General features: G+C 42.1%; 1 long non-coding RNA gene and 2 pseudogenes across 1 annotated transcript; 2 read left to right on the top strand and 1 right to left on the bottom strand.

The window, feature by feature from the left end:
* Window positions 1–1,661: 1,661 nt before the first annotated feature.
* On the bottom strand, window positions 1,662–2,466 carry LOC123482559 (annotated as a pseudogene).
* Window positions 2,467–5,213: 2,747 nt separating this feature from the next.
* Window positions 5,214–5,608, top strand: LOC123482529. Its single transcript, XR_006657779.1, has 2 exons — window positions 5,214–5,267; window positions 5,551–5,608. It is a non-coding gene; the product is annotated as an uncharacterized LOC123482529 (long non-coding RNA).
* Window positions 5,609–5,678: 70 nt separating this feature from the next.
* LOC123482558 lies at window positions 5,679–10,743 on the top strand (annotated as a pseudogene).
* The last annotated feature ends 1,993 nt before the right edge of the window (window positions 10,744–12,736 follow it).

Genomic DNA, 12,736 nt, shown 5'->3' with positions numbered 1-12,736 from the left:
TTTCACCATGAGGCCAATGGTGACTTTAAAACAGTTAAAGAGTTTAATGGCTGTAACGCTTAACAAAATGTGGAATTTATTTTACCTTTATTTAACTAGGAAAGTCAGTTAAGAACAAATTCTTATTTACAATGACGCCCTACACCGGCCAAACCCGGGACGACGCTGGGCCAATTGTGCAACCGCCCTATGGGACTCCCAATCAAGGCCAGTTGTGATACAGCCTGGAATCGAACCAGGGGGTCTGTAGTGACACCTCAAGCACTGAGGATGCAGTGTCTTAGACCGCTGCGCCACTGGAATAAGTCAAGGGGTATGGAATACTTTCTGAAGGCACTATATGTACACTACAGTCTCTCGCCGCTTTCAGCTGAGCTAGGCTTTCTGGGTCAGCAAGCTGGAGCTTGTTGATATATAACCACATGGAGCATAACAGATCAGAGTGTAGCCTACAACATGATACCAGACAACTGCAAACCTTAGACAACTCAAAATAAGTAGCTATGATCAGAAGGTCATAAAGTGAGTATAACTGCATAGTATAATTCAAGGTGACCAAAAATGTACCAGTTTAAATGTGAATAGTTATGAAACCTGATCTTTCATCATAGCACTACACACAGTAGGCCTACCATGCACTCAACAACGCGACCTGTGGCACAAAGCTCCTCTACTGATCCTGATTACAGACTTAAAGGACCAGAGGACTTTTCATTGGCCTCCAATCCTCCACTTGAACACAAAGTGGAAGTAAATTCCCATCTCAAGTCTTTCAGGTGGACTGAATGGCATCCACCGTAGGAAAGCTGGATCAATAATGATTTAAAATCTAAGTGCTTAAAGCAACTTAAATATAAAGGGAAAATAAATTCATAGCATCACTAACAGTCTGGACATTAATAAGATATAATTGTTCCCAAGCATTGTGAAATCAATTACATTGTTTCTACCATGGGGTCAAATAACTTGGAAGTTTTAACACTTCCCACTGGGCAAAAACTGTTTGAGTCAACCTTGTTTCTATGTAATTTTAACCCAAACAGGTAATATGAAGACATTTAATCAGTGGAAAATAGATTGGATTTGAAAAAAGTCATCAACATAAGAGAATTTAATCTTTTTTTCACCCAACTTTTAACCTAAATCCAATGACATGGTGACATTTTTTGTTGATTTCACATTGAATTCACACTAGTTGACAACTCAACAAAATGTAAATCAAAACTAGACGCTGAACTGACATCTGTGCCCAGTGGGTTGCAGGCAGCTTTACATCTATGTTAAGGGTTGAAGCAGACGCACTGTAAAACCTACTTGGCCACTTGGGAATGATAAGACGATTAAGACAGAAATATTTAGCTTAAACATGGGTGGCAATCTGGCCAGTTACTCAATAGATCTGTAAGACCGTATTCTGTTAGTTCAGTATATTCATATAATGCCTGGGGGAAAACCAAGTATGTTAACACCAGACTAGGCCTATGCCACACACAAAAAAGACTTGTAACATCAGACTATGCAGTATTGTGCCAGTCATCCTGCACTGTAGTGGTTTATTTGCTCTTTGTCGAGAGCACTTAGGTTTTTTTCTTCAGCCAAACAGATTTGACATGGGTCTGGATTTAAATGAGCCTTTCCTGGACCCGTTAAACTCCTCTGTCTCACAGATGTGCTGGGAACGATGTGCTGTGAACTATCTGTGAAGATCTGAAGCGGATCTTCTGAAGTTTGGGCTTCATCTTGCTAAGGGATGATTTCCTTGCAAGGGTTTCTGTTGGCCTGGCCTGCTCCATCACCGGAGTCCTCTCACTGTGATTGAGCAGTTTGAGGGGCATCAGATTAGACTGGAGAACTTTAGACAACCTCCAACGCCCCATCCCCATAGTCTGTGTTCTCTGAGTCCGAGTCGCCGCCACCACCCGCCCGGATGATGTCACGGATATCAAGGCCACACTGTTTGTAAGGTACTGACATGCCTTTTTCCCATTGTAATCTCTGGCCTCTATGTCTGCGTCATAGGCTCCTACCAGTAACTTCACCACCTCAACATGGTTGTGCATTGCTGCTAAGTGTAGTGGCGTGTAGCCGGCACTTGACCGGGCGTGGATGTTGATGGGCACTGTGTGTTGATTGGCAAAGTTCACGATAAGCGCCAGCAGTTCTTGTTTGCCCTGCTTAGCGCCCAGTGCAGGCAGGTGAACCCAGTCACAAAAATCCTTCTTCATGGCAAGGTTCGGTCTACAGGAAAGGAGGCGGTGGAGACGCTCCCATTGGCCGCCGGATGCACACATCATCCACTCGTGTTCCAACGGGTCCAGAGTGACTGAAGCACTGTCCTCTGCCTGTAGTAGAGGAAACCACAGAGGCGGAGTCACTGTCGCTCCGGGCACAGTCCCTGGAGCTTTGCAGACAGGCAGACTGAGTTCCCCAACACCATGCGCGCCGCTCCTGGGGGGAGCTATTCATCATGAGCTCAATAGAGTTATTACGGCTACCTTTAGGCGTGTTGCTGTCACTACCAGATACGCCAGTTGTGAATCATAATACTGGCCTTCGCCTGCCCTGCGTGATGAAGGTTGACTGGACAGCAGCAGGCTGTCCTGTGCATTAGTTGGGAAATGGACGCCCGGAAGTGGAACATAGAGCCATCGGCGGCTGTAGGTAAAGGTGACGCCTCAATCACTGCAATTTGCGGTATGCGCCGTGGCGGTTGCAATGTCTGAATGTCCTCCTTGGTCAATTTTTGCTCTCCATTGCCACCAAGGCCTAACGCATTTCCCATATTGTCTGATAAACTATTATTCTGAACTACAGACCATGTTGACGCAGCTCTTCTCCAATGTTACCTTCCAAAATAATTCCTGGGGCATTGTCAGTTCCGTAACCTGAGCCAGGTGAAGTTTCTTGTTGTGCCTTCTCGTTTGCAGTGGTTTCACAAGAGCGCACATCCCCATCAGAAGATACTGACAGATGCAGTTGTGGTGCACAATCTTCTATCAAGTTCTTATATGATTTTGATAGGACAGGGGTGCTGATATCTTGTTCCAATAAGGTGCCTGTCCTGTTGCCTTTTTCCACTGTATACTTCAATGAAAACCGATACTTCTTTTTTTAAACATACACATTTCCTCCATTCTCCAACTTTACAAAACGCGACGTTGTCCACGTATCCCTTGAATTTATCCCGAACAATTGCTTTCTGGTCAGGGTCGTCGGGGAAAAAAAGCTTTGAAATAGTCAATTAATTCCTGGTTTTTCGCTCTCCTCCTCGCTCCGTTAGAAATTGTACGACAGCTTCTTGGGTGCACTCGGTCGCCATTACATTAGATTAGCTGGTAAAAATAATAATAAATACAAGTAGGCTTCGGTAAAACCACTTATAGATCTAAAAAATAATCTTTCCGATCTTTTTTTTTATGTTTATAGAAATTAGCTAGTTGAATCAACCTATACAATTACGGTTTTCACCTGCCCTGCTTGGTGTTGTCCCATCACATCATCCTCACAGACCTTGTTGTGCTTCTTCGATACAGAATATAAATTAATAGAACTAGCTGTCAAACCCACTCCAGAGCTGGAGTCGGGAGGACCCTCTTTGTGCAAGCAGACCTGTCTATCCCTTTTATTTCTATGGTCACAGCGATCCAGATATTTAAGAAAGGAGGAGATAGAAATCCCAGTTGGGCAATGAATGGAGGAATGTATAAACCCAAAATAGACCAGAGCCTGTAGTTTCCAATGGGGAGCAAATTAATCAAGGTGGGCAGAACAAGCAAGGAGGTGGGCAGAGCTAAGCACGATCTAGCGAGATCCTATTGGCGTGTTATGAGCATTTATTTGGCATATTTTCGCTAGGGAACGCCTGCTCTGAAGTGCGCGTGTGCATTAACTCGATTCGCCCTTGCACTCCTTCTAAAACAACGCAAATTTTGTACAACTCTGGCCAAGGGTAAAGTCTACAAAACGCAGTCAACTCTGTTTGTTACAGATTACTGTTTTGGTATCACAAAAATGTTTGCTTAAATCCAAGATTCGTTTTGGAACCACGTGACGCAGCATGACACGAACGCGATCGTTTGACAGTCTGCTGTTTGTACGGCGCTATGCCATCAATACAACTGGGAATCGGAATTGGAAACTCGGATCAAATCGCGGAAGTCAGTGATTTAGGTCGGAAAGTCGGAGCACTAGAAAAGAGGCCCGAGTTCCTGATTTGGAATTTGAGTTGGATGCTGTTCAAATCTATTCCCAAGTTCCAAATTGGTTTGGACGCACTCAAGTCGGAGATTTCGAGTTTCCAACCGGGAGTTCCCAGTTGTATTGAACGCGGCATAACGCCACAAACAGCAGACTGTCGAACGATCGCGTTCACGTGTCATGCGTGCGTCACGTGGTTGCAAAACTAATCTTCCGTAATCCCTTCTCACAATCAGGTTATGAGTCGAGAAACCTGCCTATTTTCCTCTAAAGTACGTAATGTCACGATTCAAAAGCTATACAATATTTCAGAGAACAAGTTAATTATCTCACATCTCGGAAAATATTAATAATGTTGTCCTTCTAGTTCACTAAATTCATGCTAATGTTGGGTTTTTGAGCGACGCCCAATCGACTCCCATTACTCCTTGTCCCATAATCACTTCGAATGCACCAGAGCGCGGCCCATTGACGACGCACGGCAAACGTACACAATGGGCGTTAATACGATTTCAATGTGCGTCCATCTCCTCAAAAAGTATCTCTGTCCACGCCTCCTAGCAACTACTACATTGGGAAACTGTGACCCTTGAAACGCCATTTTGGAGTCTATATTAGCGGTCGGTCAGTCTAAGTCGCACAATGTACCAAAATGTCACTTAGTTTCACACATGTATGGCCAACGAATTTCCGGAAAAGTGGTTTATACTATTAATTCTATGGGGGGTCTTCTATATAGTAGCAAACAACCTTTGCAGTTCAAAATAACTACTCTGTACTCAGACTTGGATGGATACATTTCACAAAACTCAGAAGATGTAATACTTCCATATGTTTATAAGATATATCGTTTATTTTGATAAACACAAAACAATAAAACTGTCACTGTGTCTCCCCAGCCATTAAAAAGGGTTGCAAGCCTACATTCTTTCATGGCTACGTGAGGTAGTCGATTTTTCAAAGTTTTTAGTTGAGGCTATTTTGTTTACAGCCTGCGAGTATTTGTAGCTATTACAATAGCCTATTAGCTACTGTATTCCGAGATGACTACGTCGGAAGTTGCTCAGGGGGTAAATGTTGTGTTTAATTGAATCGCTAAATAATGTATATTTACAGTTGTAAAACTTAAGGCACGTTTAGCTTGCTGGTTAGCATGGTTACGTTCCAGGTCGTCTTTGAGCAAGAATGAATGTATGAAGTGCATATAGAATAAAATTAGCCATGATCTGTCTAGCTAGTTTGCCAAACGCATGGGTTAGTTTGCCGATGTGGCAGCCAGTGAAAGTTAACTTTGTGTGCTAGCTACAACATCTAGCCAAATGTATGCTGCTGAAACGGATCTGCCATCTCCAGCCTTTCCAGGTCTATCCACAATCTCCTGCAGTGTCAGTAAAGAAAGGGACAGGTCAGGTAGGGTGTCATTCATAGAAATAGATAAACGTTTCAGTGTGTACTGTAGACAAATGAACATGTAGCCTTGTATGGGTAAGTAGTGTACACACAATGAAAACATAGGAATAGAAGATGATTTACCTACGCTAACCAGTCAAGCTGTAGTCAGATATTGTCACATGACTGAGAGTTGGCTTAATGTTAGGGTATGTCTCCCCATAACAGGACAAAAATGCCTGGCCCCTGTCCTTGTCTGGCCATGTTGGCTGACAGCCTACCCCACCAGCTGGTCAACAAATCAACAATGTCAAGGTTTCTGCTTCAATATCCTCTTGTATTGGTGAGTAACGTTGTGATGTTACATTAAAAGTTCAGCCACCAGACCAGTATCCCCTTTTAGATGGAAAGAAATGTAGGCACATTTCCTGTAAGTTCATTTCCTGGATACATTATCTAACATTTATTCTGGACTTGAGCCCAGAATCTCAATGTCACTCTTTGGAACTGTCTAAAATGGTTTGTTCATTTTCCTCAAGTTTGACCCTAATTTTACAAGGAAATGTTATCACTAAGATTAGCAAACAGTATTTCCCACTATCCAGGCGAAACGGCTATTGGCAAATCCACCCTAATGGACACACTGTTCAACACTAACTTTGAGAACTTTGGAGTCGCCCCCACTTCGAGCCCAAGGTGGAGGCCCTGCGAGCGCAGACCTATGACCTGCAGGAGAGCAACGCCTCAGCTGACCACCGCAACCGGTGGGCTGGGGACCAGGATGAACAAGCAGGAGAGGTGAGAGAAGCGCAGCCATGATATACCTGGGTCATACTCACTAGGCACCAAACCTAACAGCCTATCTGAACTTGTCAAAACTTAAGAAACCTTGTTTTAGTGTTCCGATGCAAAACGTTTTTCTACGGTAGCCTATGCCCTAATGAATATGACCCTGATAACCCCGCATTATTTATGCTTAATGACAAAACAAAGCATTTCTATCCACCACAAATCACTGGTTTATACCACAACGCTTACACAACTTCTGATGGAATATCTCCTCTGAATGTTTCCTTTGGCAGCTACCAGCATGTTGTGGACTACATTGACACCCAGTTTGAGCCGCATCTACAGGAGGAGTTGAAGATCAAGCGGTCCCTTCACAACTACCACGACTCCCGTATCCATGCCTGTCCCTACTTCACGCCACTTCAGGACACTCTCTCAAGTCCCTGGACCTGGTCACCATGAAGAAACTGGACAGCAAGGCGAGGTCCTAAAACTAAAAAGGAGAGCCTGTCGCTCTTGCATTTTTTTCTTCTCTCTCCTTTGAGTTTGTTTCTGGCACAGTTATACAGCATTAGTCTATAAATATTAACTGTTTTTTTCATAATTGTTGTTGTTTTTAAATGTAGAATTGAGGGTGTGTTTTTTTCATTTTATTTAGTGTTGTGGAGTATTTGGGGCAGCGCAGGAAGTTTTTCATGGTGGTTGGTAAAAACTGGGAGTTGCATGATGAGTAATTACTACTGTGAACTGTGACAGGACTAAACAAGTCTGCAAAGCAGAATGTTGATTATTCAGCATGGGCAATCAAGCAGAAGTCTGTCCTGACTGAGCTTTAGTTGTATGTTTTACAGTACTGTTCTTTCACAAAAAAGGGAATTTGTTTCTGCTTGTAAAATGAACGATATGTCCTGTTTTGATTCTTGAGGGAATAATGTCAATTCAGAAAGAAAATGTATTATTTAAGACAAACTATTTGTGTATTTTTTTGTAGGCATCATATCTGTCATCGCCAAAGCAGACACCATCTCCAAGAGCGAGCTCCACAAGTTTAAGATCAAGATCATGAGAGAGTTGGCAGTAACGGTGTCCAGATCTACCAGTTCCCACTGACGACGGCAGTCTCCACGAATCAACACTAGCCATGAATGTGAGTTGTAGAACACTCAATGGTTCCAGCCAACACAGTCAGTGCACTCACTTGGCATCTTTCAGGATTCTGCCCAATTCCATTCCTCACAGTGGTGAATTGACTGTGCTAGACAGTGCACCTCAGTGAGTATGGCTACATGCACACAGTAACACGATTATTGTAGATAGTCAGATTAATATAATAGTTTGATGAAAAATGTACATGCTTTGCAAGAAGAATGATTTCCTTAATAATCCTGTTTACATAGACACATTAGAAATCAGGCTACCTGATGGAACTTTTGATAAATGCAGAAAATCTGCAACAAAAAGAAATGTTCTACCACAGCAACCACATTATTTTTTGTGAAAGAGTTCGGACATCAAAAAGTTTGTAAGGAGAACTACTTATAATATTCCTACTTTCATTGTTACCGAACTCACTTCACTCACGCCAAAGAGGGGAGGCTCGCGCGGCTGGTGCTAGCACATGCACAGATAACATATTAATGCTCCCATTCCTCTCTGATTTAGAAGATACTGTTGCACAAACAACATGCTGATTTAGGCTTACAACAAGCACTGGTATCAGGGTGTATTAGCTAGATATGTTTGCTCTGACTCAGTACATTTATTAGCTAGCCAGCTAACTAGCGATTAGCGGCTGAACAAGAAAAAACATTTGCTAAGTAAAGCACAAACTATCTGTTGCAGACAGTAATATACAGAAAATAGCTCTCATGAGGACCGCCACAGGAAAGGAAGACCCAGAGTTACCTCTGCTGCAGAGGATAAGTTCATTATAGTTAACTGCACCTTAGATTGCAGCCCAAACAAATGCTTCAGAGTTCAAGTAACAGACATATCTCAACATCAACTATTCAGAGGAGACTGCGTGAATCAGGCTTCATGGTCGAATTGCTGCAAAGAAACCACTACTAAAGGACACCAATAAGAAGAAGAGACTTGCTTGGGCCAAGAAACACGAGCAATGGACATTAGACCGGTGGAAATCTGTCCTTTGGTGTGACGAGACCAAATTTGAGATTTTTGGATCCAACCGCTGTGTCTTTTGTGAGACGCAGAGTAGGTGAACGGATTATTCCGCATGTGTGGTTCCCCCGTGATGCATGGAGGAGGAGGTGTGGTGGTGTGGGGACACTGTGTGATTTATTTAGAATTAAGGCACACTTAACCAGCATGGCTACCACAGCACTCTGCAGCGAATACGCCATCCCATCTGGTTTGGCGCTTAGTGGGACTATCATTTGTTATTCAACAGGACAATGACCCAAAACACCCCTCCAGGCTGTGTAAGGGCTATTTGACCAAGAAGGAGAGTGATGGAGTGCTGCATCAGATGACCTGGCCTCCACAATCACCGACCCCAATTGAGATGGTTTGGGATGGAGTTGGACTGCAGAGTGACGGAAAAGCAGCCAAACAAGTGTGCTCCGCATATGTGGGAACTCCTTCAAAGTTGTTGGAAAAGCATTCCTCGGGTGAAGCTGGTTGAGAGAATGCCAAGTGTGTGCAAAGCTGTCATCAAGGCAAAGGGCTACTTTGAAGAATCTCAAATCTAAAATATATATTGATTTGTTTAACACTTTTTTTGGTTACTACATGATTCCATATGTGTTATTTCATAGTTTTGTCTTCACTATTATTCTACAATGTAGAAAAAATAAAAAAAATAATGAAAACCCCTTGAATGAGTAGGTGTGTCCAAACTTTTGACTGGTACTGTACACAAACTAATAGTGTCATTATAGAACGCTTGTGGATTTATATTAAGAAGCAAAGTGGAAAGCAGCATCGTTGTCATCAACATATTGGTGGGAGGGAGAGAGACGAGTGGAATATCACATTTAACAAACCAAACATTTAAAATACCGCTATAGAAGGTAAAGAAAAACCCAAACCGGTCCGGGCAATCAATACCGTTATATAGTAAATTACGACATACTGCCCAACCGTAGCTGGATGCTTACTTCGACTATGACCGACACCCGATTTGGAAGATAAGAAGAGTTCGGTGTTTACATGACTGATGCCATACTCTGCCTACTAATCATTCTAATATTGACTTATTAGTGTGCATGTAAATGTACTCTGTGTCTCATATGCCTATGATCTATTTGCTACATTGTCAGGTATCCTGCCTTTTTGCTGGTGTGGGGAGCCCAGAGGAGGTAAAGATTGGAAACGAAATGGTGAAAGCTCAGGGCAGTATCCCTGGGGCGTGGTGCAAGGTAGGTCAACCTGTTTTACCACGTAGACTTCCAGGCTTACAGCTTGCTTTCTTTGAAGTGAAGTGTCTATGGCTCCGCAGTACAAATGCCAGGAGGTAAAAGGTGTCTGTCTGTCTTGTTTCAGTGGAGAATGAGAACCACTGTGACTTTGTGAAGCTGAGGGAGATGCTGATCTGTGTGAACATGGAGGACCTGAGGGAGCAGACCCACACACGCCACTACGAGCCCCACGCCGCTGCAAACTGGAGGAGATGGGCTTCACAGACACAAACCCAGAGAGCAAGCCAGTCAGGTAGGGAGAGAGCAGTGTGCGCACACACAGTTATCATCATTTTGGGCCTGTGATAAGTAGGTTGCATAGATGAAGAGATCTGAAAAAAACATTGAACAGCGAGAGGAGGCTGTATATTTGTATGAAACCGTGTGTGTTCGACTGCAGGAGAGACCCAGGAAGCCAAGCGCCACGAGTTCCTGGGAGATTTGCAGCGGAGAGAGGGAGGAGATGAGGCAGATGTTTGTCCAGAGAGTCAAGGAGAAGGAGACTGAGCTGAAGGAAGCTGAGAGAGAGGTACTGGACACACACACACCGTGTCCACTGAGACAGCATGCTATACAGGCCGGGGAAGAGATATATGTAGGCACAGACGGGGCCGAAAACAAAAACCTTAGTAGGTGAAATCATCACAGAAAACCCATCTTCAATGATCTTTCATATAAAATGAATGTATTTTTTGGCTGAAGAGAATGTGAGAAGCGTCTTTGGGTTTTAGAAAAGTACTAGAAATGCTATGTATTAAAAACACTGACGCGTGATGTTTTCCTTCAGTTGCAAGGGTGAGTTTGAGCAGCTGAAGAGACTGCACTCTGAGGAGAAGAGGCAAGCTGGATGAGAAGAGAAGGTCTCTGGAGGAGGATCAACACCTTTAGCAAGAAGAAAGCAGCCACCGAGTCTGCTCCGAAGGGCAGTCCTCAACACACCCAACCCTAGAAGGACAAAGACGGAAAAAGTGAGATACAAGTTTTGATACTGAATTACATAGGCCTAAATGGTTGCAAAAAGGACGAAGACCGCAAAAAGTATGATGTATGTTATTGTAAAATAAGTTTCCAGGGACAGCCGCTTAATTGCCTTCAGGACATGTTTTGGACAGCTCAAAGCTCTATTACACATTATTAATCACATTAATCTATCCTAGTTCTATCATAACTTATTTCCCCTATTCAAACTTTATTTCCTCTCAATTTCATGATGCATGTGCAGAGACTAACAAAAAAAGATATGTACCCCAGAATTACATGTTTTGTGTGTGGACTGCGGGCATTATACAGTCATTTGAGTTCATCACAGTGTGATGATTGCATTTCTGATTGACAGGAGCCTAGAGATGGAAGCTAAGGATGTTAACTTGACTTGGACGAGGCTACTAACCAAAATCACAACTGTTGCTTCAGAAACCTGTGAAGTTAGTGAGATGATATGAGGGAAGCGGGGGTCAGTTTGTGTTTTAAGATGAGAGAGGAAACTATTGATTTTGATAGTTGATAGGAAAGCTTAGTTAATATAAGTATATATGTGTTTTGATGTATTGACACAGATTTCTCAAAATGATTGATTTTGTATTTCCTCTTTTTCGTTGGGTCTTCTTTAGCTCTGGGTTCATGTGAAGAAATAAATGGACAAAGACCACCTCCCATCAGTCAGAGAGAAAGACAAACAAATACAAAATTGAATACATTTATCGATATTCATTATTGTTTGCCTTATTAGTCGAAAACCAGAGTATTGATAACGTTCTCTTTTTAATACTGGTTACTTTGATACTTACTTTTTAACTTCTACAGCTTATAATACTGGTCACCCTTTGCACTACTTTTTACTTAACTTCTACAGCCAGAGGGAAGCGCCAAATTATCAAGGTCTGGATAGGGTTATCATTGAAAATACTGTACTTCACAATAAACAGAAAAACAATTTGTTTGATGGTCAACAGTACAGTGACATTCAAGATGTATTTAATTGTCCAAACTGAATTAGTTTTCTTACTGGGTGCCTTTAGAGTATTCACATAATGTGTGTAAACCTTCACTTGAACTTGTTCAACTTTAATTCTGTAGATAGCAGAATATATATGTGCATGTCTTTTTAAAATATGCTATTCACCACTAGTGTGTATTATATAGCTTGATATTTATTCTATGCATTATTATTGTAGACTCATGGGTTTCTGGATGGATTCCATGTATAGTAATATTAGCTGGTCCAGGGGACATTAGTGCACGTTCTTCACCTCATGTTACATTAGCGGAGAACGCGCACCAACGAGCTGGACCAGAGCTAAGTTCTACCCACCGCATGTGTTACATTCCAATCACTGAGGTATTATTGAAATGAGTTTTTAAAAACACTTATTGTATGCCTTTTATATACCTTACTGCCACAGATGTCTTCCTTGTATTTTATTCAAACGCTAAAGAATGCAAGCAGCTGCTGAAATGGGAATTCATTTTGAAGAGTGAAACCATGTTTTTTTGCTCAATGAGTTTTCTGAATAGAATGCTACGCCAAATGGTATTGATATTGCAAAGAACTGTCATGCATCTAACCAGCAATATAGTATGTTATGTGTGTGGAATGATTGACGAAATTGCTAGACATTTTTTCCCTCTCAGAGGGGATAGCTTTGAAAGTAACTCTTACCTGTATAATATGTAAGCATTTTTCTGCAATATTTTTGTACACAGCTTTTTTTCTTAACTCTCAAATATGAACTGAGGTTTGTTCTTAGGTGTGGAGGAGGAAGGGTTTATATCACCAAAAATAAAACATGATATGTTTCATACATACCGCCAACACATGTCGTATTTCACTGTACTAATGAATTGGAAGAGATATATATTGTTGTTGGAAGAGGTATTAATTCATGTTGTTTATTTACATATCAAAACGTAGAACTCCATAAAATCACTCCAGCAAATACACA

Source organism: Coregonus clupeaformis, chromosome 35 (genome assembly GCF_020615455.1).
Source record: "Coregonus clupeaformis isolate EN_2021a chromosome 35, ASM2061545v1, whole genome shotgun sequence".
Lineage (NCBI taxonomy): Eukaryota > Metazoa > Chordata > Actinopteri > Salmoniformes > Salmonidae > Coregonus > Coregonus clupeaformis.
The sequence above is the reverse complement of the archived record's forward strand: the minus strand, read 5'-3'. Positions and strand labels throughout refer to the sequence as shown.